General features: G+C 32.6%; 1 protein-coding gene across 1 annotated transcript in view; it reads left to right on the top strand.

Moving 5' to 3' along the window:
- LOC149135460 (uncharacterized) overlaps window positions 1-26,125 on the top strand; it is a 294,917-nt gene that overhangs the window by 225,469 nt on the left and 43,323 nt on the right. The gene's annotated exons all lie outside the window — the stretch shown is intronic.

Below are 26,125 nucleotides of genomic sequence, written 5' to 3'. Positions count from 1 at the left end.
ATATATATATATATATATATATATATATATATATATATATATGTATATATATATATATATATATATATAGGATAAAATCGTTATAAGAATTTATCAAGTAGTCAGCGTGAAAAGACCCCATAAGGAAAAAAACTCATCGTTGTTTTCCCATAAATATATATAATTTATATAATGGCATTAACTATATAGTAATGCCTCACGCTTAGAGGAACTAAATAAGTCAAAAACTACCAAAAAATAAGCAATATATTTACCGAAAGCCAGGAAATGTAGCTTTCAAAATTAATCTCCTAAAAATATTTAACTTAACGGCAAACCACTGGTTTCTCAATCAATACAGCAAAACTGTGAAGTAAGCTTCATCTTTTGTTCATCAGTACACGTATGGTCGAGACACATAAAAATAAACAAAAATCAACATACCACGATGTACCCAACATAGTACGATGACTTCTGTTCATCATTATATATCCGTGAAAGAGATTAGAATTTATCCGGTTGCATCTCAGTAACATGTGCTTCTACAGAATAATATTCAGCACTGAATATATTCTAATTATTTATAATATAACATAGGATAAAATCTTTATAAGAATTTATCAAGTAGTCAGCGTGAAAAAACCCCATAAGTGAAAAAAAACTCATCGTTTTTTTCCCATAAATATATATAATTTATATAAGAGCATTAACTATATACTAATGCCTCACGCTTAGAGGGACTAAATAAGTCAAAAACTACCAAAAAATAAGCAACATATTTACTGAAAGCGAGGAAATGTAGCTTTCAAAATTAATCTGTTAAAACATTTAACGTAACGGCAAACCACTGGTTTCTCAATCAATACAGCAAAACTGTGAAGTAATATTTTTTGGAGATTAATTTTGAAAGCTACATTTGCTCGCTTTCCGTAAATATGTTGCTTATTTTTTGGTAATTTTTGACTTATTTAGTCCCTCTAAGCGTGAGGCATTAGTATATAGTTAATGCTCTTATATAAATTATATATATTTATGGGGAAAAAACGATGAGTTTTTTTTCCCTTATGGGGTTTTTTCACGCTGACTACTTGATAAATTCTTATAAAGATTTTATCCTACATTATATTATAAATAATTAGAATATATTCAGTGCTGAATATTATTCTGTATAAGCACATGTTACTGAGATGCAACCGGATAAATTCTAATCTCTTTCATGGATATATAATGATGAACAGAAGTCATCGTACTATGTTGGGTACATCGTCGTATGTTGATTCTTATTTATTTTTTATGGTCTCGACCATACGTGTTCTGATGAACAAAAGATGCAGCTTACTTCTCAGTTTTGCTGTATTGATTGAGAAACCAGTGGTTTGCCGTTAAGTTAAATGTTTTTAGGAGATTAATTTTGAAAGCTACATTTCCTCGCTTTCGGTAAATATGTTGCTTATTTTTTTGTAGTTTTTGACTTATTTAGTCCCTCTAAGCGTGAGGCATTACAATATAGTTAATGCCCTTATATAAATTATATATATATATATATGTTAGAAATATTGCATTTCTAAATCTTTCATAGAGAGTTATACAGTAGCACGTGGCAACAAACCATCATATTATATCTATCTATCTATATATATATATATATATATATATATATATATATATATACATAAAGATAAGAGGTTTTCGAAAGAGGAAAATGGCATAATGGCTGTGACACAATTCTGTCGTTTGTTTACATAAATATTTCAAATATCTTAGACACTGCAGAACATGCTACTGTATTCTTCAAACAAATGTTAAAATATATATATACGTAATTTTGATACTCAAGATACTCTAAATGAGAAAATCATAGGCGGATCTAGCTGAACATGAGGAGGACATTACATTTCAGGGAGTAATTATGTCATTTTATGTTCCCATTCTTAAATTACAGAATAATTCCGTTTTGATTAAATTCCTTCATTCGGTATTTACATCATACTCCGTTACCATATATGGTAACGGAGTAATTATTTACATAGCGTCTTGAAATTAACTTTAATATATCGGTCTTGTTGTTATATCAGTAATGTACACGTTGTTAATACCAGTGTATATCCATTGCTATTTAAATAGTTACTGGTCGATCACCTAGATTTTAATAGCCTTCTTTTTTCCTTATTCAATTTATATCAAACTGTTATTAAAAAGTCATAGTTAAGCTAGGAATTTTAATATATTTTCCTAAATTCCAGCCAATAATGATGAGACTATATTTAAACTGCGATATTTAAAGTTACAATTGTTTTTAGTTTTGTTATGTTCAAGCATTTTCTCATAATATTTGTTCTGCTCTTCTAGCATATAGATGTTTCGTTCTCTCATTAACGTAGTAAGCCAGCAGATTTTTTAGCATTTGGATGGATGGATGGATGGATGGATGGATGGATGGATGGTTGGATGGATGGATAAATGGCTGGATGGATAGGTAGGTTGGTAGGTAGGTAGGTAGGTAGGTAGGTAGGTAGGTAGGTAGGTAGGTAGGTAGTTAGGTAGGTAGGTAGATTTGGGTGGATGGATGGATGGATAGATAGATAGATAGATAGATAGATAGATATATAGATAGATAGATAGATAGATAGATAGATAGATAGATAGATAGATATCCACGAAAATGTTTGCAAAAATTATACTTCAACACACTAGACTGCTTGGCGTTGGCAGGTCATGCTTTAAGTATTTTAATAATTCTACTACTCGTCATCATCATTCCGAAAGGACTCCAATCAATGCTACTGCAACGTCTAATATCCATATAACACTAGAGTACAATAAATCAAAACGAAAACTCCTACGCATGCAATATGTATTTCATTGGGATTATTCATTCATTTCTTATATTTATAAATATTTTGCTTGTGTGTTACGAAAGGCAATATCACTTTTGAAACATCGATTTTATTTTATGGATGAAAAAGTTTACGTTATCTGCAATCGTGCAATCATGTAATTCGCTATTTCTCTTTCTATTTGAATGTAATCTACAGATCATAATAGGAATTGGTAGATAAGCCAAAAATTGCGTTAATATGTGGAACTCATGAAATGATTTTAATATAAATTTGTAAACTGTGGATAGAATTATGTAGATTGCACGTTTTATTCCTATATTAAAATAGAATTTCTAATTTCACGATTTATTTCTTAAAATAACCAAATAATATCAAATAAATTATAGACTTTATCTAAGCGTATATTCATTTACATAAGGGATATGTGTTCAATCATACATGTCATGTGAAGTCTAATAAAATTGTTATTCTGATATATGGAAGATTTTGCCAATCATCAGTATTTCGAACCAAAAGTCACTGACAATGCTTACCTTATGCAGTGATTTACTATGCTTAACAGGTTCATAAGAATTTCCACTTCAACAAACATTATGTTACCAAATAATTAAAACTAGAATACGGCAAGAGCTAAAAGCAGATTCGCAAGGGAATAATCAAAATTTCCCGCCAGACACTCACAGACACACACACTCAAACACACAAATACAAACACACATGTCTGTCTGTCTATGTATATACATTCAGATATAAATATATATATACATATTCGTTTCGCAAGATTCTTGATGTGAATTCGTGTGTTGAAACAGATATTGTTGTATTTGGGGACGGTCATGTTGCCAGCTTAGTCAATCAAAACACACGCATTATACAACTTGGTGTTACCTTGCTTCAGCTTTATTTCATATTGCGTTTCGGCTAGAGATTTTTCGTCACACTTCTGTGATCTCATCGGTTGGCAGATCGTTAGGTAGGAGAGACACAGAAGAGAAAGAAGAAATCAAAGGACCATTGATGAAGTCACTGAAGTGTGACGAAAGAACTCTGTCCGTAATACAATAAATTTGAAATAAACCTGAAACAAGTGAACACCAAATATATGGTGAGTGTATCGTTATTGACTAAACTGGCAACATGTCTATCCCCAAATACAACAGTATATATATATATATATATATATACATAGTGATACACACACATACACACATGCAATCACACAAACACATACACACATGACAGACACAGATAGATAGATAGATAGATAGATAGATAGATAGATAGATAGATAGATAGATAGATAGATAGATAGATAGATAGATAGATAGAGGGACAGATAGATATTAAAGACAAAATGAAGTGCGATGAGAATTTGGCATCAACTAAAGAAAATTTTTTCTTTACTCAGAGGAATTTATGATGCTGTAAAATAAAAGAAAGAAGAGTCGGGAAAAATTTGAATCTCTCTCTCTCTCTCTCTCTCTCTCTCTCTCTCTCTCTCTCTCTCTCTCCCTCTCTGTGTTTATATATATATATAAATCATAATTAAAGATATGACGCTATTACGAGTTTGACACTCGAGACGCATCAAATCCAGAATCCAGTTGTCACGTGTTTTAATTCACTATACATTTTGTAATTGTTGACGCAGGGCTCATTGGTCAGACACATTGAATCCATAATCTTAAGTTTGTGGTTCCAATTCTTGGACTGAACGATGCGTTGTGTCATTGAGTAAAAAACTATATTTCCCGTTTGTAAGTAATGAGGAATATATACACCCGGGAAACCGGCCCTATGCTCCTGACTTAAATATAAGGTCCTGTACTCCTTAAATATATTTTGTAACATTTTTGCTAAACCTCAAAACCAAATACGTTCACCACTTCTCATAGATACAACTGAGATTCACTTCCAAATGTTGGCCCAAGGGGAAGAGATAAGTGGTCTACATCGACACGAGTGCTCAAGAGATATTTACTCGGATTGGATAAAAGGCAAAGTCTACCGCGGATTTGAACTCGGCTTTTGACTCAAAACGTAAATACAGACGAAATTACGCTAAAAAATTTTCCCGGCCTGCTAACGATTTTACCAGATCACCGCTTTATAAAATACTGGTTTCAAAATTTTAGCACAAGGCCAGCAATTGCGGGGAAAAGAGTAAGCCAATCACCGACTTTATTTCTCAACTGGTAATTATTTTATTGACCCTGAAACAATGAAAATAAAGTCGACCGCAGCACAATTTGGAAACTGAACATAAACACGGGTGAAATGCTGCTTGGCATTTTACCCGGCGAGCTAACGATTCCACGAGAACGCTGCCTTATATACCATTAAATATCAAGTCAGAGATGAATACTTCAATATGTGTTCTAATAGCTAACACTTATAAGGTTCAAAAAGTATGTTATTGATGTTAAAACTCTTACTAATATTTATCGAATTTTGCATTTGGCGTTTTAGATTTCGTTTTAAATACCGAAATACAGTACACCCAGGTTATGCTGGTATTATAATACCGTATGACATATGGAATATTTAATCTGTACTAAATGTATTTTAACTTCTAGCTTTGCAAATTTACATATAATGTCAGAAAATGGAGAAATATTGATAAACAGCAATAGACTCACATCAATTATTATTTATTAATTCATTGCAAATAGACTGCATCCTATCTTTATTTTGCAATTAGCACTCAGATAAATGCTATTAATACTGTTATTATTGTGCTTATATCAGTAATACTTGCGGGGGGAGGATTATTCGTTGAAACTGACATATGTATGTACCAATGTACCATGGTCTGCTTTACACGTTTTTTATTGTGGTATTTAAAAAAAAAAAAATGTTAATTTTAAAGTGTGTTAGACTTCAAAAAATATTTTGTTTTGTTCATAAAGTTCAATTAGCGTTTTCATACGTTCGTGGAAGTCATCAGATTTCAAAATGTATTCAACTGACTGTTGAGTTCTTAACAACCGTAGTAAAATGACTGACTTCTTCCTGTTTATACCTCTTGGAAGACTCCAACAAGCTGAATTTTTGGAATATGGTTTTGACAAATTTGCATGCAACTAAAACGTCACGGTTTGCCAGGTGTACCGATATTAATGGCATCGATCTTGCCTTTGTGTTAACCAATTAACTTGTGGTTTACATGTAATGGTTTTATGAGTGAGCAAACTTAGTTGGTTTCGATCGTTTTTATTTCAGTTGGTGGGAGTCACTGGAAGATATCACTCTACCCTCACTTTCATAGTAAAGCTGGACCGAAGAGGAAGTTGTCTTTCCGCAATCCTTTCAGCCTCCTTAGCCACTAGACTGCGGAACACCGCCCACCAAGCTTTGCTAAATGCCAAATGTGGCACGGCAGCATCAAGATGGTGAGAGGGCAGGAATTTGAGTGCATCTACTCCAGTACTTCACTGGTACTTTATTCAATCGACTGCGAAAGACTGGAGGGGAAGTAAACCTCGGAAGTATTTCACTTCAGAACATGAAAATATGACGCAAATACTAAGAAGCGTTTTTTCAGTTGGCTAATGGTTCAGCTATCTGGGAGAGCATATAATGATACTCTTTTACTCTTTTACTTGTTTCAGTGATTTGACTGCGGCCATGCTGGAGCACCGCCTTTTAGTCGAGCAAATCGACCCCAGGACTTATTCTTTGGAAGTCTAGTACTTATTCTATCGGTTTGTTTTCCCGAACCGCAAAGTTACGGGTACGTAAACACACCAGCATCGGTTGTCAAGCGGTGCTGGGGGGACAAGCACAAACATACAAACATATACACACACATACACACATATAGACATATATACGAGGGGCTTCTTTCAGTTTCCGTCTACCAAATCCACTCACAAGGCTTTGGTCGGCCCGAGGCTATAGTAGAAGACATTTGCCCAAGGTACCACGCTGTGGAAATGAACCCAGAAACATGTGGTTGGCAAGCAAGCTACTTACCACACATCCAACTACGTAGCTACTATATATATGCTGATATTAATATCTGCGTTACACATGTACGAAAATGTTAGAAAATATTGGTAATATAATGTTTCACTCAAAGTCGCAATGTGTTCTATATTCGGTGTTTATCATTCCAAGTAAATTGCCGGTTGAAGGTACTCATATTTTTACTATCATGGAAGATCACAGGCATTTCGACACGAAGTCTGGTAGTGTATGCTTATATGTTACCAATAGTTGAGAATGATCTGATAACATTGTATGCAATGTTAGTCAAATATGACAACCCTTTTGATTTCTCGACAGAAATCTCATGTAACATTAAATTGGGTAATATCCAGAAGTGTACGAAATAAATATATCATGCTCGCTGAGATATTTCGTCAATAAATTCGAATGATTTGTTTCTTAGTTGGTTGAGATTATTTGTAACAAGTGTGCAATTTCAGGAAAGAAAAACCAATGTATTTCTGTTGTTCAAATATAGCTGAAAGCATTGCATTTCCTCTATCAGCGTATGTAGCATCTAGGATTTGCCTTCTATGCCGACTCTCATTTTGGATATCGTGACTGATAAAATAGCTTAAACTGCAGCGTATCAACACATACGCTGAATTCGTATGGTATAATCAAGCAACATAAAAATACATAAGGCCGAGAAATATTTCGGAGAATCCATAACGTACTGCTATCTGGTTCACAGGAATCATCCATCAGTCTGTCTGTCTATTTATCTATTTATCAATCTATCAATTGCAGTATCTGTGAATATATATGCTTGTGCGCGTTTATAATTCCAGAGAAACACACCCACACATATACACACACATATGTGTATGTACACACACACGTAGACACACGTACACACATACACATACACACACATGACATGAAAACAAAATGATAAGAGATTGCGTCGAGTAAGATGAAATATTGCATAGAGTGAAATGCCATCTTTTCATTACTTACCATTTCATTTTACAGTATTAGAATTACTCCAATAATCTTCAGATGTCCAAAGTTACATTCTACAGGGAATGTGATTTTATGACTTTAAATCTCTAACGAAAGCATCAAGTACCACATTAACATTAATGCATAGGGTTTCCTTTCCGCATTATACGAATATACGAGTCTTAGTAATGGATGGCTTCGTAGTGCGCATTGTAATTAGATATATATACATACTAAAACTATATCTTACACGTACACACATACAAACAAACACACGCACATACACACACACGCACACACATACACAAAAACACATACGCATACACACAAACACATACATATTTATATATATATGCACATGTATGCATATGTGCGTGGTTGTGTTCTTGATGTGTGTATATGATGTCCACTAGGTCTTTGGTGTTTGTAAGATTAAGAGGAATATATTACCCAAATATGATTCTAAAAAATCAGATTAATTGTAATATCATCATGTCTTGGAACGAAATATTCCGTTGATGTAAATTGCGAGGCTAACGTACGCTTTTGATACTTAACACTTAAAACTCCATCTTCACGCTGTATAATCAAACATTTACTAAAAGTTTATAACTAAAATATGTCTAACATCTTCCACTGGATTACACGACACTAGTGCAATAGTAATTGCAAAATGATAAGAGGTAGCATTATATACTAATATGCATTAATGTAATCAGTCAACAACAAGTAACAAACGTAAAAATAAATAAGAATGTTAGATAATATAACATCAACTATGTTATTGGTATGATAAATATTTTTGAAAATATATTACAAGATCTTTCATGTATTCCATTACCTGTTGACCCAGAATAATCATAAAGTGAAGTTGCTTACAACAGAATTCAATTAAATTTTGATGTCGCATTGCATAAGTAGTGCAACGACACATAGATCTATAGTAGATGACAGGTAATTGGGGAAATGTCTTCTTTTCGACAAAAAGCAAAAGACTAGTAATTTATTGTAGCTCGCTCAAGATAAAAAAAATAATTAACTTGTATTTATCACCACGGCTCCGATTAGAATGTCGTCTACACCAATGAAACATTACTTTCTGTTAACGGCATTATAAGCTTTCTATAGCTATTAGAAACTAAATTTCTATTATTAAGACATGAAGACAAAGTACTCCTATTAAGAGTTGGGACAATAAATGAAATACTACCGCTTAGGCATATGTACAACTTTTATTAATCAGATTAGAAGAGGCTGATAGAAGACTTCCAGACTCCCTACCATCTGAATCACTTCTGGTTCAATACGCTATATTCTTAATATACTGTGGAAGTCATTGCCGACTCCCAATAGTCAGGTTTAGTTTATGGGGCTCACATTACTGTTCTTTAAATTACATTGTTCGAAATATACAGAGCAAATATTTCTTTGTTTTTCTGGGATGTTGTTTTTATTACTTTGAAACCATTACTATTGAGGACATGGAATTCATCAGAAAATGATAACAAGTTCGATATCAGAAGAATACAATTCACTCTGATTTCCATACTTCAAGTGCCGTTCTCTATAAAATAATTTCTCTTTAAAACACACCATAAGGACTATATAATACAACCCGAAAGATAATCTGAGGGAAACTTGTAAATAACTGAATGAAGTTCACAAATGATGGTATAATCGGCATTTTGACTCGCGTGGTAGAGAATAAAAATAATGTGTTACCCGTACTACAAATTAATGTGGCTGTTTGTATAGTGAACTATGAAGTATATAAGTTTCTGTTGCACAGAAAATATAGTACAAAGTAAGTTTTGCTGGTCAGAATTTAATTTTAATTTCCTGGCAGCAATGTTTGATTATTTCCTCGTTGTAGGTGTCATATTCTCACTTAATAACTATACCTACTGCGAAGAAGTATTGAGAACATTACTTTCCCCTCTTCTAATTATCTTGTCTCTTTGTATTCAAGCATTCAAAAATATCCTATTTCCACACATACGCTAAACAGGATATATTTATTTAGGAATACTGCTTACTGCCGACGAGCACCCTGACCGAAACGTTCGGTTTCAACTTTCTGTTTCACTATAAAATATCTTCTTTAAATCAAGAAACTTTGCAATTACTATTTTTGGATTCAGTACCACTATTTTCGTTTCGTATCAATTCTACTTTCTTAAGGTAGCATCCGAAGATAAGTTTACAAATAAGTCTCTTTTCATACATAGAACTAGTAAATATTGCAGCCAAGCCGTTTCCAATACCGCCTCTAATATCTCTAAAAATTAACATGAAAGTGATGTTAATTCAATCGCATCAAATTTTGAAGGTAAACAACAAGAAAAACTAATCATAACGCTTATTGCTATTAATAGTATAATCTTAGGATCTAAAGACACAGATTTTATTGAGATGTAATTAAGAAAATGAGAATTTGATATTTTCATATTAAAATTATTCGGGATATATAAATCTATTGAATTATCGTCAAGGCTTCTTAATGCACCATTAAATAGAAAACTATTGAAAACACATTTCTACATAATTGTTTCACGGCAGAGCAACCCTCGTTTATCAGAAAGATATAACTAAACCCTCACTATGAGGGATATACAACTTCATTACCCAGTGTGCCGTTTCTTTTCCAAATGTTAGAGCTAGCTACTATTTCTAGTAGCTCGTGCGATCGCGTATACATTCTTTCTTTGGCTCTCATTTCATCAACGTATCACAGTTCTATAACTTTGTAAGCATAACTGAAATTTAGTAATTACAAAATTTGTGGAATATCACTGTGTTTTCTGTTCTTTAATAATAATCCAAGAAATATTTTATTTGATCTTTGAAAGATGGCATTTTTTCAGATATAAAGCATTGAAAAGGTTTTATCTCTCGGGTTTCAGTAAAATCAAAGAATTTATCTCATACCATTTTCCATTTTTTGCTAATGCACGATATTGATGGTTTAAGGGTATTTGGTGAAGTACGGATAATAGGGATCTGATTATCTGTACTATCCGTATACGTGTGTCCCTATGTTATGTTGTGAAGTGGTTAGCTGAAAAGAAATGCAGAGAGAAAGAGAGAGCGGGTGGAGAGTTTAGCAGAGAGAAAAGCGGAAGGGGAATCAGATATGAAATAGTAAACGCTTTTATGCTGAGTAGTTCCGGGCTCAGTTTCAAGAACACGAAACGAGAGAGAGAGAGAGACAGAGACAGAGAAACAGAAAACCAAAGAAAGAGAAACAGAGAGAGAGAGAGACTGTGTGTGTATGTAAAGAGAGAGGGCGGAGAACTTAAGAGGTTGTTTACTGGGGGTAACGTGGTTGTGGTGTTAGTAGAGAATGATTATGCAGTATAGTTCAAATTACACGCAAACACAAACCACTCTATCAACAACAAAATAGTCAGAAGCAAATATATGAACGAGAAGTTATAAGTTATGGCGTAAACGTTCTAATGGATAATCTCCGTCGCTTTACGCCATTTACACACTGTTTTTTTTTGTTTGTTTTTTTTTTCTTTATGACAATTACCTGCAAGAAATTTAATCACAAGCAGAAACCGAACTTGATAAGATTTCTATGAGTCGGGTTTTTTTTTAAATACATTCCATTAAAATCAAAGTGGGTATGTATACATGTATGTATGTAATTTGTGTATGTATACGCGTACATTTTCACCGATGATTGTCGTCACTTTGTGCTTCCCCACTGTAAATGACATTTCTGGCTTTTCGTTCCAACCGTACAGTAGATTGGATCTACATTAATCGCCTGATTAGATCTGCATTAATCGCCACTCTTCCAAAGAATTAGAACCTACAACAGATGGGATAACCAGACTACCATGGTAACCAGAGCACAATTAGTTTGATGTTGCGCATAGCAGCTTCTATTAGTTTTCACTATTTCCCAACAATAACCGTTTAGTCTCATTACGTGCCGTATTGACCAAGTTTCTTCGATAATAATCTTGGACGGACCAAGGCTGTGTGAGAGGATTTAGTTGACGGAAACTGAAAAAAGCCAATCCTATATGTGTATGTCTTAGTATCTGTCCTTGTCCTCCGTCTGATAACCGATGTTGGTGTGTTTACGATCCCAGGAATTTAGCTGTTCGGCCAAGGAGACCTGTAGAATAAGTAACACGCTTAAAGAAAATAAATGCAGGGGTCAATTCATTTAACTAAAATTCTTGAAGGCTGTACCTTGAAGATTTATGTTTTATGTCAGTAGCCCGTTTTCTTTTTATAAATACATCACAAACCATTTCTATTACTAATATGAAGTATAGACGGGAAATTGCTGAATTATTTATACCTACTCTAAATGGGAATGATCCAATGTATTCTATTCAAACAACATGAGAACATTGCATTTAACAGAATAATTAAACAACGTTGTCTAAGTATCGATGGATTACTGAATAATTCAATTTTGATTGAAATTAAATCCCCCAGTTATAGAGCATTAGTGAGCCCTGATGACTTCTTAGCAACGACGTAATTAATCTAACAGCTACGAGAAACGCCCAAATTTTATTGAATATTCTAACATACATAAATTTCAAACGCTTTCAATTAACATTTAGAACTGCACTTTTAATACCTGCAAGTCTCCTTTTAAAAACACAGAGGATTATTCATTTTACAATGTATTCTATTGTTATTTGCGCTCTTCCATTTGATGGAGACAAAGTTCGATATGCCTGTCGATAGAGGGCAAATTTCTGAAACTTACAAGGTAAAGTAATTCAGAGAAAATCGAAGAAAAATCGGTTTATGAAAACACGATTCACGCAGTATCGTAGTATACTTTCTTAAATAGTATTTGAAACGTTAAGCTAGTGTGAATCACAATATTATAATCGACTTAATCCCTTTGTTTGTCCTTGTTTGTCCTCTCTATGTTTAGCCCCTTCTGGGCAATAAAGAAATAAGAAACGCTAGCACGCAGGACGAAATGCTTAGCAGTATTTCGTCTGTCTTTACCTTCTGATTTCAAATTCCGCCGAAGTCGACTTTGCCTTTCATTCTTTCTGAGTCGATAACTTAAGTACCAGTTGCGTACTTGGGTCGATTTAATCGACTGGCCCCCTCCCCAAAAATTTCGGGCGTTGTGCCTAGAGCAGAAAAAATATTTTTATCAGAATTCCAGGCAGTCTGGAATTATTATTTAGTTTCAGAAAATTGATTGAATAATACCACACATTTATTAAGTCTATCAGGTTTCCTTTCAGACTTATTCAGCACATTCCATTTTGGTTCACATAATATTCAACTACGCCGATATCCTAAAGAATAAACAATCTTATGATGCTCATCTAGTCTGGTACCAAAGGGTCTGCTGGTAATATTTTTCATTCGATGTTGTTTTGTTATCTTTCTGCATTTATTTATAACTGTTCTGCTTGAGTTTTATGGAATCTTAGACCGATGTAGGAAAATCGATTTGGATTTTGTTGTATGGCAGAAAAAATATTAGGCTGTCGGTATTTTTAACGCCATGAAGATTTTTCTATTTATTTGTACTTGATTATCACCTGCAGGCCGTTGTGTTCAATTGTTTGTCTATGCATATTTTTAGTGAATACGGTAGACACAATAAAACGACTCAAATGTAAATCCCATATATTCTTACAGAAATAGATCGAATTTAGTTACGTCTATTCTGTTTCCCCAATTTCACTTCCTCGCCTTAACATAATAATATCTTATATATATTAAATAGGTCATTGCTCTCTGTCTTATATTAACTCAAGTTACGGAGAGGTAATATATTGAGGCCGTTCTATTGATAAATTTTGCTGATATTGAAACTTACAAGGCGTGTGATGTTAATGTTCTGGATCACTAATCACCTAATCATTAATTCAAAATTAAATACTGTAACTGTTGCTATCTTGTGCAGTGATTTGCCATGTTTATCTCATTCTTAATCAGTCCCGTAATTCACGCCTAAATTTTCACTACTTGAAACAACGATTGTATGAAGCAAACGCTTAACTGGCTGAGAGGCTAACAAGTGAAAGAGAAAAGAAAGAGAAGACATGATTCATTCCAAACCATAAATGTATGGAAAATACCAGAACATAAAAAAGCACACATGCAGCCATAAATATATATATATATATATATATATATATATATATATATATATATATATATATATATATATATATATATATATATTTGTATGCATGTATGTATGTATGTATGTATGTATGTATGTATGCACACATTCACGCATAAATACACACATACAAATATAGTTAGCTTGAATTTTGTCTTCGCTCTTGAAAGGATAATAAAATTTTTTTAAAAAACAAGGCTAAACATCTTTGTATAGGAAGTTCCATTGGGATACAGAATAGGCTGAGTTTTATTTCATCCTTTATTTTGGGGGGTTCCAAAGTTAGATTTCAAATACAGATGCATCATATTAAAGTGGTAGCTTTTTCTTAAGTGTAAGGTGTGTTTTGAACATTTATAGAACACATCTCCTATAAAAAAAACTCAGCATACAATTAAAGATGGAGAAGAGAAGGTGTTAAAAGTTTCATAAAATTTTAATCCATGTTAATATTAATATGTAAGGAACATGGAAAAAACATTTTAAAGTAATTTAATTAGAATTATAATTAACTTAATTACATATTAACGTTCTCCTCAGTGTCAAAGCAGAATACCTCAAAAAGAATATATCAGAGAAATGTTATATTGTTACAGAAGATTAGATGGGGTGAGAATCATATAACATATTCGGATATTCATAATATGATTATGAAAGATGAATGATAAAAACATGCTTAGTTAGTGTTGAGTCTAGTTGTGTATGAACTATGACTAACGGATATTCGGTAATATAAGCGAAAAATGTTTAAGAAACATTATCCCTGTAGGAAGATAAGTAAGTGATATCTATACTATATATAAAACAGAGATGTGTGTGTAATCGTTTATCACGTGAAAACGGCTTCACTATTTACTTCCATACTTGTGATGCAGGAATAATTTGACCTCGGATAAATCTTAGGCTCTTCATTTGATTTTTTTTATTAAGATAAATAATATTGCTTTATATTTAAGATTCACTTCTTTAAAACGGTTCCTCAATGTCAACTTCCGGTAGCCATAGTTTTTTTCTTCACTTTAACTTCAATCGTTACTGTTCGCACTAAAAGTTTACTCACATTTACTGATGTAAGTAATTTCATCATTTACTAACAGAAGTACGGTTTTGTGTTGCTGTTTCGTTCACTGATTGACAAATTTCGATTCAACATCACTTTAACTTCAATCGTTACTGTTCTCAATAAAAGTTTACGTTTTCAATCGCTAACAAGTTCACATTTACTGATGTCAGTAATTTCATCATTTACTAACAGAAGTACGGTTTCGTGTTTCCCTGTTGCTGAGGTTTTTTTTTTTTCTGGTACCTTCGATACTGGCTGTTTGGTTCACTGAGTGACAAATTTCGATTCAACATCACTTTAACTTCAATCGTTACTGTTCTCAATAAAAGTTTACGTTTTCAATCGCTAACAAGTTCACATTTACTGATGTCAATAATTTCATCATTTACTAACAGAAGTACGGTTTTGTGTTTTCCTGTTGCTAAGGTTTTTTTTTGTGTTACCTTCGATACTGGCTGTTTGGTTCACTGAGTGACAAATTTCGATTCAACATCACTTTCACTTCAATCATTACTGTTCTCAATAAAAGTTTACGTTTTCAATCGCTAACAAGTTCCCATTTACTGATGTCAGTAATTTCATCATTTACTAACAGAAGTACGGTTTTGTGTTTTCCTGTTGCTGAGGTTTTCTTTTTTTCTGGTACCTTCGTTACTGGCTGTTTGGTTCACTGAGTGACAAATTTCACTTCAACCTCACTTTAACTTCAATCGTTACTGTTCTCACTAACAGTTTACGTTTTCAATCGCTAACAAGATCACATTTACTGATGTAAGTAATGTCATAATTTACTAACCAGGGTTAGGGTTAGGGTTAGGGTTAGTCACAAGTGGCTATGTGAAACAACAATTCTGGCACCAAGGAATGATTCTGTAGACAAGCTGAATTTAAATTTGTTAACTCAGCCTCCAGGACCTGAATGTTCATACAGATCAATTAACTCTGTCCATGAACAAGAACAGGCATCACATTACCCAGTGGAGTTCCTCAATTCACTTCAGCCACCAGGATTTCCACCACACATTCTGATCGTGAAAATAGGTGCTCCCATAATGCTATTAAGAAACCTTGATGCACCCAGACTCTGCAATAGAACAAGGTTGGTTGTTAAAACAGCCATGCCCCATGTGTTGGAAGCAACAATAATAGAGGCAGCATGATGGGTGAGAATGTGTTCATTCCAAGGATACCTCTCATTTCAAATGCGTGGTATATTCGCTGTGTGAATTGTTTTCATTTAAGCCCCATTTTAATTATCGTAAAAGTTTCCAAGTATAGGCGCAGGAGTGGCTGTGTGGAAAGTAGCTTGCTTACCAACCACATGGTTCCGGGTTCAGTCCCACTGCGTGGCACCTTAGGCAAGTGTCTTCTACTATAGCCTCGGGCCGACCAAAGCCTTGTGAGTGGATTTGGTAGACGGAAACTGAAAGAAGCCCGTCGTATATATGTATATATATATGTGTATGTGTGTGTTTGTGTGTCTGTGTTTGTCCCCCCAACATCGCTTGACAACCGATGCTGGTGTGTTTACGTCCCCGTAACTTAGCGGTTCGGCAAAAAGGGACCGATAGAATAAGTACTAGGCTTCCAAAGAATAAGTCCTGGGGTTGATTTGCTCGACTAAAGGCGGTGCTCCAGCATGGCCGCAGTCAAATGACTGAAACAAGTAAAAGAGTAAGTACCAATAAGCAACAATTTCATTCCCGGGCAACGCCGGGTGGCTCTGCTAGTACATTATATATATAAGTAGTAATATACATTCCATATAAAGCATTTATCAAAAGAAGCAATATATATATATATATATATATATATATATATATATATATATATATATATATATAATATATATACATAGATACATATATATATATGTGTGTATATATATATATGTATGTGTGTGTGTATGTATATATGTATATATATTAAAACTTAAAATGAAAACAGAACACAAAGGATTCCGCGGTACACGTGTTTCAAGCTTTATACACAAACTGTCGTTGCATCATTATATGAGTATATAATTGATAGACAGGATGGTTTAAAGTTATCTTCAGCAGCAAACATTTTCATTCCCAAGATTACATCACAAAGAAAAAAGAAAAAGAGAGAGAAAAAGGAAAAGTCCACTTAGTATTATCCATTGTAATATGCTTATCCTTTAAATTGTTATATCTGCATAAATGTTCCTTATATATATATAGATATGTATATATATAGATATATATATATATAGATATATATATATATATACCATCCATATGTTTTCCCTTCATGGCAGAATTAATAATCAAGACTATTTAAGCATTTTATCTGATCAAATTCATCCTATTGTTGCAGAACTGTTTCCGGAAGTAAACGCAATCTTTCAGGATGATAATGCACCAATTCACATAGGTAAATTTGTTACTGAATGGTACGTGGAACATTGTAGTGAAGTTGAACATTTTATCTGGCCACTACAGTCTCCAGATTTCAATATTATTGAACATTTATGGTGCATTTTAGAAAAACAAGTGAGGAGACGATATCCTACGTCCTAATTACTACGAGAACTGGAGACTGTTTTAGCTGAAGAATGGACAAAAATTCCTTTGGAAACAATTGAAACTTTGTACGAGTCCATACATCATAGCATTGCAGCTGTAATTACTGCCGAAGGCGACCCTACCCCATATGAAAATAAATTTGGTTGAAATTTTAAGGTATTTCCATTATCTTGTTCAATCTCTGTATATGAGCATGGTGCGTTTTATGAGGTGTAGAATGCGATATTCATAGAATTATTGTAAATACTCTCCTGTTTTCTGGGGAAGCCCCGAGAAAATATGTGCGATTGTGTTGGGATTATATATATATATATATATATATATATATATATATATATATATATATATATATATATATATATATATATATATATATATATATATATATATATATATATATATATATATATATATATATATATATATACATACATACATACATACATAATTCTAACACAATCGTGCATATCTCCCAGATTCTTAACCAGAGGACGGCAAATTATTTACAAAAATACTATGAATACCACTTTCCAGATCTCTTAAAATACTTTGAGGCAATTGATTTGCCCTTTGCCCTCTACTCTGATATCAAGTGCTGAACTTCCAGGCAATTGTTTAATGTATCGTGATATTATCATCCGCTTGCATACAGAAAATATCGCGAGGGAATATCTGCTCGGATATCGTGTTCCGTCAAATGTTTTGCATTAATCTGTTATCTTATTTGCGTTATACCTCAATTTAAATAAGAGGTAATCTAATATTGAAAGCAGATGCTTTCAATTTTAGATTACCTCTTATTTAAATTAGATTACCTCTTATTTAAATTAGATTACCTCTTATTTAAATTTGTTGAATTGTGCTAAGCCACCTTTCAACCAGTTCTTTGACCTCACTCTGATTCCAGTTCTTTGACCTCACTCTGATTCCAGTTCTAGTCGAGATTATTTGAGTGGTATGAGGATCTGCGTTGTCTTGCTGTAGAAGATCTCAATTTTTGTTAAACAAACCCGGTTATTTTTGCCGCACAGTGCTATACATCAGCTTCATCTGTTCGGAGTATAGAATGTCATGTATGGTTCAACCGTCTGGAACGAATTCTTTATGAATTATCCCAACATAATTCCACTAGACGCAGAGCATCACTTTGTGATCGAAACATCCATGTTTTGCGACAGATTCTAGAAGCATGCCCTTGATTAACCATAGCCTATATACTTTAGAATTCTGGAAAATTATCTCCCTTGTTTGTTCCGATACCAAAACCATTTCCTGCGCACGCGACGCGTCATGAATCTCTTTGATTTGAAACAATTTAGGTGTCTTAAATAGGGAGAGAGAGCTTTACATGTTGATATATTCGCATGTGAACCTTAATTGGTTTCAATCTACTTTTAAACATTCGTAAAAGTACATTTGTATTATTAGGCTGATTCAATCAACACCTCTACGCGTTTTATTTTTTCTACGCGGTCAGTGCTGACTTCAATGGACAAGTTACCAAATCTGCATACTTTCAATGAATGCTTAATATATTTGACGATGTTGTTTGTCATAAAGATTTCTTTCGTTTTATGAGACAGTACCTGGGTAACATACTCATATGATCTTTCATTCATACCTAATTGGTAGAAGATGTAGGAAAAATTCAGAGTGAACGGCAGTGAAAAAATAATTAGATGGTGAGAACACATTCCAGTCGATATATGCAATCCATCCCGAAGTAAACATCCAATTATAACATAGTGTATAAAGTAAGTGTAAAGAATTTATTACCCAATCATAATATACCTTATAAAACAGTAGAAAAGCAGCTAATTGGTCCTTAAAAAAGCGAATTGTGAAAACAGCCGCTGTATACAACCGCCGATATAATATTATTTATTGATAGAGTGATCATACATATATCGGCTTAACTGGAAAATTATCCATGGTCCACCATATTCAATATATGCAGTGGTTCATTTATAGAACCAACGAATTTACACTTCAATAACGAAATAGAATTGATGAGCAATGACAAATGAAGGGGCAATCCCCAAATAATTGTTAAACAAGCCACTGAGAATTAGAAATTGCAAAATAGTTGTGAACAATATATGTAAATTGTGTAGATCGACATGTTTTTAATTCAAAATCAGCCGGCTGATCTATAAAATGGAAGTGCATATTATCCAATTTATGTGCGGAGAATCATCGTGCCTTCTGTATTTCAAGTGTATTCTGCGATCTAGAGGGCATTAATTTAAATACTTTAATACAAATTAGCCAGTATGTTCATTCGCTTTTCCTTTGCGCATGCGCCCTTGTTAGATACCTGACATTAACATAGTTCGGCACGAAGTTGTGGCGAGACGGCTTGTATTTTGTGCGCTTGATATCACACCGACAATGGCGAACCAAGTCGAACATTATTGACACATCATGCTTCTTATTACATATATATATATATATATATATATATATATATATATATATATATATATATATATATATATATATATATATATATATATATATATATATGTATATATATATATATATGTATATATATATATATATGTATATATATATATATATATATATATATATATATATATATATATATATATATATATATATATATATATATATGTATATATATATATATATATATATATATATATATATATATATATATATATATATATATATATATATTATTATTATTATTATATGTATTTCTTTTCTCCAAGTAAAAAATAACTCGGATAAAATAAATTAGTTAATAGATACCGGGGTAGCAAAGATCAGAAAATAACCGTGGTGTAACTCCTGTTTATGAGGTAGAAACTCCTTGATATTTTGGGTATTTGAGTATATATATATATACATATATATATACATATATACATATATATATATATATATATATATATATATATATATATATATATATATATATATATATATATATTAACAAAGCAGTTTCATTCTGCAGGACGATAAGTGCTGCGTTCAGAAAGGATGCTGTCATCGAGTGTGTATTCTAGAAATGGTTTTCACAATTTCGATCGGGAATTTTTTTCCATTCAAAATGAGGCTCACAGTAGCAAAAGAAAGGCTTTAGTCGACATCCATTCCAGTTAAACGACTTTAATGATCCGAACATAGTTTTGTAAACCATCATCATTAATGTGGTCACGTCAGCCGGTTCTGTGTTTGGGTTGCACATCAATTGAATGATAAGAACATGGCCCAAGAAATGTCCAACCACGATTGTTTGCAGATGCATAATGAAAATGATTACTTTTGAAGAGAATTGTGACGAAACAAGATCGTCTATAACCATCTTAAAAGCTTTTTCCATGTGGGAAATACAGATTTACTCGGTTTGTATGATTTTTTTTTTCAATTTACATAACTTCGCAAAGCATATTTTTTTCATTCGTGCTCAATTAATTGCAATGGCTTCTCAAATTTCTACATGGATATTGTCTTTGTTTATTACCAGATTTAAGAATGTGTATTTATATTTTGAATTATTTCTTTTATATTCTCTTAAACATTTTAAAATTACTTTATCACAAAAAAACAATCTGGTATTTTTCAATAGTCCAAAGACTCAATACGCACAAATCAATTATGGTTGCTGCTGCATCACTAGATGACTTCTATGTATACAGCATTTGTCCACACTAACTCCTTAAAATTGATTGCATAATCTCAGTAATATATATATATTGAAATGATATGGAAATACATTTGCTGAGAAGGTTAATATATTTCAGTACAGCTTCTATACCTCACTGCTACCCAAAACACTAAAAACACCGGTAAAAACACATAGTAAGAAATAATTAATTGTATGTTCTGAAATACATATTTTAGATGCTACACGTTGCTAAGGTCATAGAGAATGTTTTAGTTTACAACAGATATATATATTTCTCATTTCGTAATAAAGATGAGCTTCCTCCAGGGAATGCTCCAAAGATATTTGAAGAAATTTTCATGCATGAACGTCATACCATATGCTATTATTTTAGGATACATAGCAATGTTTTCAGAGTGGAGTGATAGTGAATAACAATTTTACCAAGATCTAATTTTATAAAGATCACATTTATCGCAGAAGCTGCGTTTAGCGAGATATCTTGCCGCTACTTCTAGCGACTCATACATGATTACTTTCAAACGTCTGTCTACTTCCCCATTACGTGTCAGATAAGTAAAATTATACCACTGTACATTGACTGTTGCAAAACACACATCCGCATGCGCACAAGTGTACACACTCGAACACGTAAACGCAGACGCCTTTATAGAAAATGTAAAATTAATATATAGACAAATGATGGTGAGCACATATATTTTGATAACACTTTATTTCAACCTAAATTTGAATAACAATGCACAACGAGCAATTTATACTCCTTAAACAGAGAGAATAATAAACTTATGTTAAATCCAGCAATCCCAACAGTATTCAATTATATGAAACGAATGTTCTCGCTGTAGCAAATACGTAATTTTGCTTTTGTTCCTCCATGCTGAACATACAATTTCGCAGTGTCTGTTAACTGTAACACAGGTGAGGTTTTGTGAAATATTTACAATTCTTCATGTACTATTCTGTGGGGAAATTTAGAAAAGAACGTTTAATATTTTGCGTTATACTTGCTTTTATTTTCGAATGTTAGATGAAGCCATGTTTTCATTAATTTTGTTTTTCCGGTTTAAGATGTTATTGCGTTAAGAATTGCGAAATAATTACACTATGCTATTTCAACAATTAATCATTTTCGAAGCAGTATTAATGGTGATAGGCATTTTTCATACGGTCAGTATTCGCATGGGATTATTTACTTGAATATCGCTCATGTTTTTGAATTTAAATACCATTATAGCGCACTTTAAATAATTCTGTGTTTGTCTTTTAAACTTCACAAATCCATAAACGTAAACTGCAGTTCATTATAGTGAAAACAAAGTTGGTAGTTGTTATAGAATTATTAAGACATCTTTCATTGAAATAATGCAGGTATTCTTTATTGGGTTTGTTTAAAGTTAAACATATTAATTACACTTTTACTTTTACAAAAATATGATTAATCTCGTGAATAGTGAACACATTAACCGAATATGGCACCAGAGTATATAGGAGTCTGTGCCGTAGTAATATCCCCAGAACGGAAACAAAAGAGAAAATCTAGTGATCACTATTCTGCAACAGAAAGCGAAGTTGTTTACCACTACAAAGAATGTTTGGCTTAATACTATATATATGTTGAATGTGTTACCAAAAAGAAAACCTATAATTGCCGCTAAATATGACTATGGGATGAGAAAACATACATTGATAGGAATAAGTGTTTAAAAAAATCTCTTCTGTAATTGCCCCAAAAACACTGGTCGAGAAACATCCGATATATGTGTGTGTGTGTGTATGTGTGTGTGTGTATGTGTGAGTGTGTATGTGTATGTGTGCGTGTGTGTGCGCGTGTGTGTGTGCGCGCTTGTTTGTGTATGTGCGTGCGCGTGCGTGTGTGTATATATACACGTATATATAGAGTATATATATAACGTATATATATATATATATATATATATATATATATATATATATATATATATATAAAGTGAGATAGTATTCATACGTTGTATGTCAAATATATAGAGAGTGAGACACTCTGTATGTGTTTATGAGTCTCTATGGAAATTATATTATCGAAATATACGTTTACAAAACGACTTTTGCTATGGAAGAGCGGGTATAAAAACCATTGAAATATAATGAGAAAAAAAAAAAGGAAACTCTAATGTATGATATTCAAATATTAGAAACAATTCATAAATGATTATTTCACTTCCAGAAGTTTATGGATGCGCAAGTTTATGGATATACAAATTTTATTATAATCTTCTATTTGGAGTAAAAATATTTTATGTAACATCGAGGTTTTATTTTCTGTAAAAATACCCCTAGCAACAAAATATTTTAATAACCCTACTGAGAACAATGTTATAAAATAACCTATCACATCACAAATACACCACGGATGCATCTATATACATACACTGAAGCACACACACCACACACACACTCATATATATAATACATATATTTATATATATACAGTGAGAGAATGAGGGGGAGACAGACCGACAGACAGTGGCAGAGATTAGGTATTTAGTTAGAAAGAGATTAAAATAGAAATGTTTTAAGTCAATGCAATCTATTTATGAACCAATAGTTTTATATTGTCGATTCGGCTTTGTATAAACACAACCTATGATTTTAACGGACATATTTTAACTCTGATTTTAATAATAACTTTTATTCAGATATTTGTGCAAAAAGTTTCATTGCTTATGGATCTATATTTTAAATATATGTTGTAAAATTATATTACCAAATGTGTAATTTATCACTTCTTTACTTGTTTAATACTTTTTTAGCAATATCAAATTCGAAGTGAAAGTTTTATATTTATTCCATCTGATGTACTGATTTGTAATTCATTCCCATATTTGTTCGTTTATTTTTCAGTTTTTGTTTTATTTAGTTCTCTGTACCAACGAAATTTCATCTCTTACTCTCATTTGCTTTTCATGACGCACTTTCAAAATTAATATTTATTGATTGAAATGTTATTGTCTGGTGGTGTTGGGGTGGCGTCTAATGTGTTACATATATGATAAGATACATCAAAGACGGATATAGACGTTCCACATGTAAAGGAACGGATGCGAGCCATGGAAAAGACAGAGGAAGGACTTCATTCTTTATCACATGAACAAATGCACGGGTATTATGAAAGATATCCTCGGGAACGGATTGAAATATCGCTTGTTTTATCTAATAATGTGTGTATGATATGTTATAGTCTTAATTAAAGCTTTGCAGTAGTTTCAGAATAAGAAGATAATGACAAAGAACAATGTTTCGGAAATGAAGCATAACATTTTTTTTTCTTTTTAATGACGTATTTAAGATGAATATTGTGATAGTATAGCTATATCATAATGATTTCTGTCAAATGAACTATCATAGGATATTTCCCTAAACATTCTATTGCCCCCCCCCCACTACTATTCATATGTAAGACAGGCTGTGCATTCTTCCATGTTTATCACTTAAAAATTGTTTGTAGTATAGTTTATATCAAGGTACTATTTAGCTGGGGATATCTCGACGAGAATGCATTTTTTTGTTTCCGAGAGTTTTAAGAAAAACTGTGTTATATGTACATTTTGTTGATTTCATTGTACATTGCTCATCGTTAATTATCTCTAAATTTTATATTAAAAAACTGCAACATAAGATAATTAAGACATGAATAGTGTATTTCAATGTCAAATCAGTCTCGGTATATAAATTACTTCTGTAACAGATAATAAGCAACATCAGATCATTATATTACACAATGGCTTCTAACTTTCAATCAACCTTGTTCTAAATATTTTCTTTTTGAAGCTAAAAACCATTACCTCATAAATTAGTTAAAAGTCTGATTTCCAAGAAAAAATATGCATATTCTCTTTTGCTCTCTTTTACTTGTTTGTCATTTGACTGCAACCATGCTGGAGCACCGTTTTTAGTCGAGCAAATCGACCCCAGGACTTATTCTTTGGAAGCCTAGTACTTATTCTATCGGTCTCTTGAGCCGAACCGCTAAGCTACGTGGACGCAAACACACAAGCATCGTTTGTCAAGCAATGTTGGGGGGACAAACACAAACACAAATATATACACACACATACATACATACATATATATATATATATATATATATATATATATATACGGAAGAAGAAAGCAGTCCGTCGTGTATATATATATATATATATATATATATACACACAACGGACTGCTTTCTTCTTCCGTCTACCAAATTGACTCACAAGGCTGTGGTCGACTCGAGGCTATATTAGAAGACACTTGCCTAAGGTGCCACACAGTGGGAATTAACCCGGAACCATTTGGTTAGTAAGCAAGCAGCTTACCACACAGCCACTCCTGGGCCTATATAATCATAATATGTATACACTTTCCACTTTCAATTTGGAGTACCTGGGGATTTTTTTCAACCTCTTTACTCACAAAATTCATGTGGTTATTATTATTATTATTATTATTATTATTATTATTATTATTATTATAAACTTTACAGTCTTCTTCTTAATAGTTGCATTGACGTTGTTTTTTTTTTCGAGTTGGTTGTTGCACTCTTATTAATACTATTCGTAAATATACTTTGAAGTTGCCATTGAAGCTAGATTCCTGTAGCCAAGAGCTATATTTACTGACTGTTATTTTAAATATTTTCATAGCTTAACCTTCAATATATATTAGTGACAAGATATGTTGTATAATATTGAACCATATTGTGCATGATAGGAAATCGATTTTCTAATATCTAAAATTAACTAGAATAGATCGACTTCCTGAACAACATTCTCATTTGTAATTTCGTAACCACAACTTTCACAGATGAGCAGTCATCCATGAACATCTCGAAGATTCTGATATATGACTAATATACATTCACCAACTCGTTGGTTTTCTTTTTACGTCCATAATGAAATAGTTGTCTAGTTTTCTTAGTATATCTTTTACAGAAATGTACGCTGTGATTACTAT

Source organism: Octopus bimaculoides, chromosome 5 (assembly GCF_046866305.1).
Source record: "Octopus bimaculoides isolate indiv1 chromosome 5, ASM4686630v1, whole genome shotgun sequence".
Taxonomy (NCBI): domain Eukaryota; kingdom Metazoa; phylum Mollusca; class Cephalopoda; order Octopoda; family Octopodidae; genus Octopus; species Octopus bimaculoides.
Note: the sequence above shows the minus strand (reverse complement) of the source record. Positions and strands in the feature narration are given on the sequence as shown.